This window comes from Sinocyclocheilus anshuiensis, unplaced genomic scaffold (assembly GCF_001515605.1).
Source record: "Sinocyclocheilus anshuiensis isolate Anshui unplaced genomic scaffold, SAMN03320099.WGS_v1.1 scaffold907, whole genome shotgun sequence".
NCBI lineage: Eukaryota > Metazoa > Chordata > Actinopteri > Cypriniformes > Cyprinidae > Sinocyclocheilus > Sinocyclocheilus anshuiensis.
The window spans coordinates 493,075-499,712 of NW_015546133.1; the positions used below are offsets into that span (position 1 = coordinate 493,075).

The 6,638-nt window shown below is 36.3% G+C and overlaps 1 pseudogene; it reads left to right on the top strand.

Moving 5' to 3' along the window:
- The window catches only part of LOC107701085 (1,4-alpha-glucan-branching enzyme-like), a 145,657-nt pseudogene that overhangs the window by 106,434 nt on the left and 32,585 nt on the right, over positions 1–6,638 (top strand).

Here is a 6,638-nt window from a genome sequence, read left to right on the forward strand (position 1 = left end):
AAAAGAGACAATTTTATATCTCCACGTCCAAATGAGAAGAATAGGAGGTCTATGACCAGGACCATTTTACAAGCTCCTTGACCTCAGGGTTTTCTCTGTGCTCCCCTTTCTCTAAATTCCAGAAAAACGCGCACTTCTCTTTGAGAGACAAAGGAACACGCAAAACTCACTGGATGATTTCAAAAGACAATCATTTATGCGTATAAAAGGGCAACTATATTCACAAATAATATGTTGTATGTCTTATATATGCTTGAGGTGTTAAAATGTAACCTTGCAACTTTAATATACGTTTTTAACCCCTTTTAGCAGATAAAGCTATTAATATGTTAAGTTTAGTGTTGAATGAAAGCGTGTGATAATTGCAGAACAGTGGTATGGATGAAAAGTGGGAAGTATGTACAATACTCGCATTAAGAAACTTTATAGAAGTATTAACAAAATCTGGCAAGGATGTATCCCATGTGATAAAGGAAAGCATGTAATTTATGCACAAAAAAAGGAAACATATGGGGCGTGGCCCCGCCCTGCAACTGATCTCTGATTGGAACAATCACTTCAGGGATGGACCAACTCGACTGGCTTAAAACCAGATGGCTTTCACTCGTAGCTCGCTTCTTTTCACCGTGCTAATAGCACTCCATCTTGTGCTCACACGCTCACCATCACGAGATCGGGCCATCCAGAACTCAACAACTCCGTTCAAGCTTCGTAACTCTGCAGAACTCAAAGTCTTGCAAAATCAGACTCTCTCAGAAGAACTTCGAGGCTCCTCCGGCAACCAACCAATCACCACCGAGGGCTCTCCCAAAAGGACGTCATCCAGACGTCATCTCAGCAACCAATCCGAAGCTCCGGGATTCCCTCAGGCAACGAGGAAAACCCCTTTCAGCTCTCAACTCAAAAGCAAGTAACAAACAAAGTCTTCTATCTGCTGAAATCGGTGCTGAATTGATCTTAAGTAGTAAAGATAAGACAAATCTCTGCTTTGTGATTTTCTCAGGTTGCAAGTAAAGAACTGTAGCGAATATCTTGCTAAAACTTTGGGATTTCCTCAGAACTCCGTTAACTCTCATTCTTCAGAACTGTATGTGTGTGTGTGTGTATTTGTGTGTTTTCATTAGTTTTAGATCCATGAAATCTATAGAAGTAGTTTAAAATAAATTCTTGTTTCCTTTATAAAGAATCATTGTCTTGTGTCGTGAATTTAAAGTTAAACCTTGCCCAGATCACGTTACCTAGCTCGTAGCTTATAACTTATCACAAGCATGTATTAACCTGTGGCCAGGGATAATACAAATATTCAAATTGTTAAGATACACGGACGTTAACGTCTTGCTGGACAAACAGTTGATAAAGTGTAAACTATCAAATTTGAAATCAGTTCTAATCAGGTTGACTTCGAATCTTCAGATTCGATTCCTCTCAAAACCTGAGCTAAAATAATAATAATTAATTCCCTTACAAAATTAACTTTATATTACATAATCCTAAAATAAAAATTATAATACGGTTTCCACAAAAATATTAAGCTGTCATTTTCAACAATGATAATAATAAGAAATGTTTCTTGAGCAGCAAATCAACATAGAATAATTTCTAAAGAACCGTGACACTGAAGACTCGAGTGATGTCTGTTGAAAATTCAGTCACATGGATAAATTACATTTTAAAATATATTAAAATAGAAAAATAATTCAGTAATTTCAAATTATACACAATATTACTGTTTTTACTCTATTTTTGATCAAATAAATACAGCCTTAGTGAGCATAAGAGACTTCTTTCAAGAACATTCAAAAATCATACCAACCCCAAACTTTCAATCAGTAGTTTATAAACCTTCAAACTTAATGGATTTTAAACTTTTCCAAAACTTTCAAGGCATTGTCAAACCAACATTCAGTGTTTGTTCTGACAATCTTTGCTGTTGAAAATAAGCAATATGAATTTTAATTTTAATTCGTCTTGCAATTATTCATCATGTTTGTCACCTCAAATGAAACTGTAATTTAAAAGGCATTCTCAGTTCAATTCTTCAAACTACTTGGCAACCACATAGCAACACACTTAAAACTAGTCAGACCACAAAACCTTACTGCTGCACAGTTGAGTTTTGCATGGGTGTTTTCTTCAGAAAATTTACAATTCTACTTTTGCTTCTGTAACGTTTCAATTTATAGATTGTAGCATCTGCTCCCAGCTGTAAGAAAAAAAGAAAACCTGCGCCTGGACAGCAGCAGTCGTTCTGGCCTTGTTGAAATCCATCTCCCTTATATGCTGCCAAGTTATAGCTACCATATTGATCTAACCTTCAAAAGATACAGTTCGACCCCTCTTACTTGTCAATCAACCGGTGGTATGAAGTGAGCTTTATATATCTCTCAAAAAGACTCATGCATACAACTGCAGGATTTTGTGCAGGCAGAGAATCTATGGAGCGTTTTAATTCACTCAAGCTACACTTTCACTTGGGAGATACATTCTGCCGAAAAACAGCAGATGTGTTGGGCCTAAACTGCTCTTTTCAGGTGCTGTCCCATAACTTTCAGGAGTACTGCATAAGTGCAAGCATTGAATAATTTAAGATTATGTTAATATAGTGCAGGTGAAGAGCAGTGGACGTCCCTTATCATTGTGTCTGTATTCAGCGCATGGGGCGGCAGGATAAGATGTATGACGGAGGTGACAGGAGCCGTAAGAGAGACAAAGTGTCTCGTCATCTTCATTCTCTTCGTTTAATTATGGAGTCTGAGCTGTCACGGTTCTTTTGTGCGAGCAACCACCATGCCCAGCCTATGCTCTGTCTCTCTCCAGTTGACACATGATATGACTCTATCAGAATTATTTGCCGCAGAAAGTCCCAATGCACATTAAGTAAAGTTCAAGTGGAAGCTGAGGGATTTGATCGCTCTGATACTCTCCCTCTTTCTTTCTCTCTTTTTATTTATTCCTGCCATGAATCCTTCACTGTCTCAATGTCCTTTTCAGCTGCTGATCTTTTTCATTTCATTTTAATCAGTGAATGTCTATGAAATGAGTAATTAGTATAAAATTAGCTACATGCTTTAATTGAGAAAGTAATGCTGTTTTGATCAGGAAGAGAAGATCATTTTCTTTTTCTTCATCAAAAAGAAAATATTTATTTTGTTGTAAATAAAATTACTTTAACCCTTCTTGTTCTCATTATTTATGCTGCTGTTGTTATTTTTACTATTAGTATTAGTATGTATTATTGTGTGTACTTTATATAAAGTATTATTCTATAATTATTTTAGTTAAAATATTTGTAATAATTTTTATATTATTATTATTATCATCATTTTTTTGTAGTAGTAGAATTTACATAATTTAAAGCAGTATCTATCTATTTATCTATCTATCTATCTATCTATCTATTTATTTATTTATAATGTTATATGTAATGTGTAGTTATATTTACATAGCTTAAAGTATTAAATACTATTATTTATTTATTGTTCCTTCATGTAAATTCTTGTATTGTTAAATAAACTTCAACAAGACTTATTTCAACACGACTAGTTTCTGTCACTTATATCAAAGATATTTTTTGTATCAAAACTAAAATTCCTAGCTAAAAGGAATGAATGAATGAATGAATGAATGAATGAATGAATGAAAATGCATTTGAACTTTCCTTGGAGATCTTTATATAAGGCTGATTTTCTGCCTCTTGATGGCCAAGCATTCATAGTAATGCTGGTAAAATTAAAAATAAATCTTATTTAGTTAAAAACAGTGCAGTGTAAGAAAAACTCATGTGAAAATAACCTGTAGGGGATGTAAGTTATAATATTTTCATAACACACAAAATTACCTGAAAATGCTTTGGGGTGTGTTTTCTTGTTTTGATAAAAGCTTTCACCAGCTTTTGCAATCTTCATTTTTCAAAATATTCTTTCTCCAGGTAACGAGTTCGGCCATCCAGAATGGCTTGACTTTCCCAAAAAAGGAAACAACGAGAGCTACTATTATGCCCATCGCCTGTTCAACCTTGTGGACATTGAGCATCTGCGATACCGACAGCTATACGCTTTTGACCGTGACATGAATCTTACAGAAGACAAATATGGCTGGCTGGCTGGCTGCCAGTCAGGTGAGATGCACATACACACATTCCTAAACGTGCACGTCTCATACTGGCTTTAACCTACAGAAGAAACCTAGAGTAAATCGCCTTGCTGGATCTGTCCTTGCCATCTGTTAAACTGTGTAGAGCTATTTATCTGCTGTAATAAATGTGATGTGAGATGCATGGCCCATATGATAATGAAATTGCATAATACAGCCAACCAGGCATGACTCTCCATAGCAGGAAGTCCATTTCACGCACACACCTTGTACTGAAGACAGCAGAAATACGATTTCCACTGCATTAAACGGTATAAAAAACCCTGTTTATGTCCAATATATTTATCAGCACAATCAGAGACTTATATTGTCTTGACACATGAAAGACAGATTCATAATTAAATTAACAATCATATAGATGGAATCTTTTGATTATTTCTCCATGCTTCTCAAATTTTTCTTCTTTGAGAAGAAAAAGAAACATCATATGTATCTCCTCTAGAGTTTCAGAAGAGATCTCAATGTTTCAGATTGTGCTCAGATTCGCCAAGATGTCACAGTCTGACATCAAAAGTCAAACATTTCAATATGATTTCTACTCTAACATAGCTTTATACAGTTATATGTTTGTTTATTTATTTATTCATTCATTCATTCTTTAATCACTTTTTTTTAGTTTGATCATTTATTTATTTATTAAATGTTCCTACATGAAGCTGCAACAAGTTTCTGCCAATTCTATCACGTATAAGTTATTCTTTGTATCAAAACATTTATTTAATTTTATTTAATTTTACTTTACACAGCTTTATACTCTTTTGAACACAGACCCAGCCTAAGCTGGTTCAGTGGTTCTAAGATGGTCCCCCAAATCTCGCTAAAACGATTTTAACTCATTTTAGATGATCAATCTGCTAGTCTCATAGCCTAGCTTGCACTATCAGACAAAACCCTCTAAAAACCAACAAATCAACCCAACTTAGAGCAGCAAAACAGACTTGCTAGTTTAGGATTTTTTTTTCTTAAATCACGTCAACAGTTGTTTAATTTGTTCAAGTTTTTATTTTTTCAAGACAATTTAGGAAAAAACATCTGAGAACTCGTGATCTGTGAGCTACATCAGAACAATAATATAGCTTTCTCTGAGATTATTCATGTTTGACAGTCATTTACATCATTTGCATCTTGTTTTTTGTTTCCAACAGGCAGCAGTCACGACTTTGAATCAAGCTGACAAGGTGATCGTGTTTGAACGTGCAAACCTGCTGTTCGTTTTCAACTTCCATCCCTGCAACAGCTACATCGACTACAGGGTGGCAGTGGAGCATGCTGGGAAGTATCCTTTCACCAGGGATCTCCAGAAGACTAGCACATAATAGTAATGGAGTGTGTTTATATATGTGTAGGAGTGAATGATGTATGTGTATGTGTGTGCATATGAGCTGTGAAATTTACAGCTAGTATGTGGGAGAGCGGTTAGGTCACTTCTTATAAAAACATTATCTACATATAATACATGCATGATGTGTATTTACAATGCTTTGCAATGTAAGAACTGAGTGTGTTTTTACAGTGTTTTGCAATGCAAGACCTCCGTGTGTGTGTCCTTCAACCCTTCATGGCTCTTTAGAGGCCGGCCTGCCATTGGTTGTGACACATTCCCATTGATGTGTAAAGACGAGCTTGTACACTAGGGAGGAAGGGGGAGGGGAAAACGATCTGACAAGTCTTGAAACACATTTAATTGGCTGCAGAGATGCTAGCGGTGACTGTCATCACACAAAACGAGCTGTCCGTGTATCCAGTTTTGTATGTGCGTGTTTGTGCGTGGGTGTGTGCATGTGATGCTGTGTTGGGGCATTCGGGTTGCACCAATGGGAGTTTGTGTTTGTACGGAGGCTCCAATTAGGAGGAGAGAACGAGACACCCTACAATGAGAGAAACTACGGCTCATCAAACATCACCCACTCGCATATATTTGCGCACACAAATACCCTCACTCACCAAAAGAGAAGGCCTTAGCCCGGTTAAAATCCACAAAGATGAAGCCAGTACTGTTGTTGTTTTTGATTTAAATAGTGTTTAGTGTATAGCGGAAGACAACATTACCTTAAGCCAGAAATCGGGTCAATTAAAGGCAGAGTGTTTGTTGAAACTTTTAAATAAGTTTCGAAAAAAAGTCTTGACCAGGGGCGCATCAGGTACTCACGAGCGAGACTATGGGTGCTCCAGAGAGGGAACAAAATGTCAAAAACAAAAAGTGGATCCCATTGCAAGAAACAAACATAAGCCACGTCCAGGCACTCACATAGCAGGCAAAATATAAAAAGCCTTTATTGTAAGACAGAGCTACATGTTAAAAAACACCAACGTGTATCAGCCCAAACAGGCCTTCATCAGGGTGTTAGACAATAGAGAATGAGAACTAGTTAAATAGATACACCTGTGACTACATTTTCAAAATCTAACCACTAGTCTTACCCTGTTTTACAATAAAGGCTTTTTATATTTTGCCTGCTATGTGAGTGCCTGGACGTGGATTATTT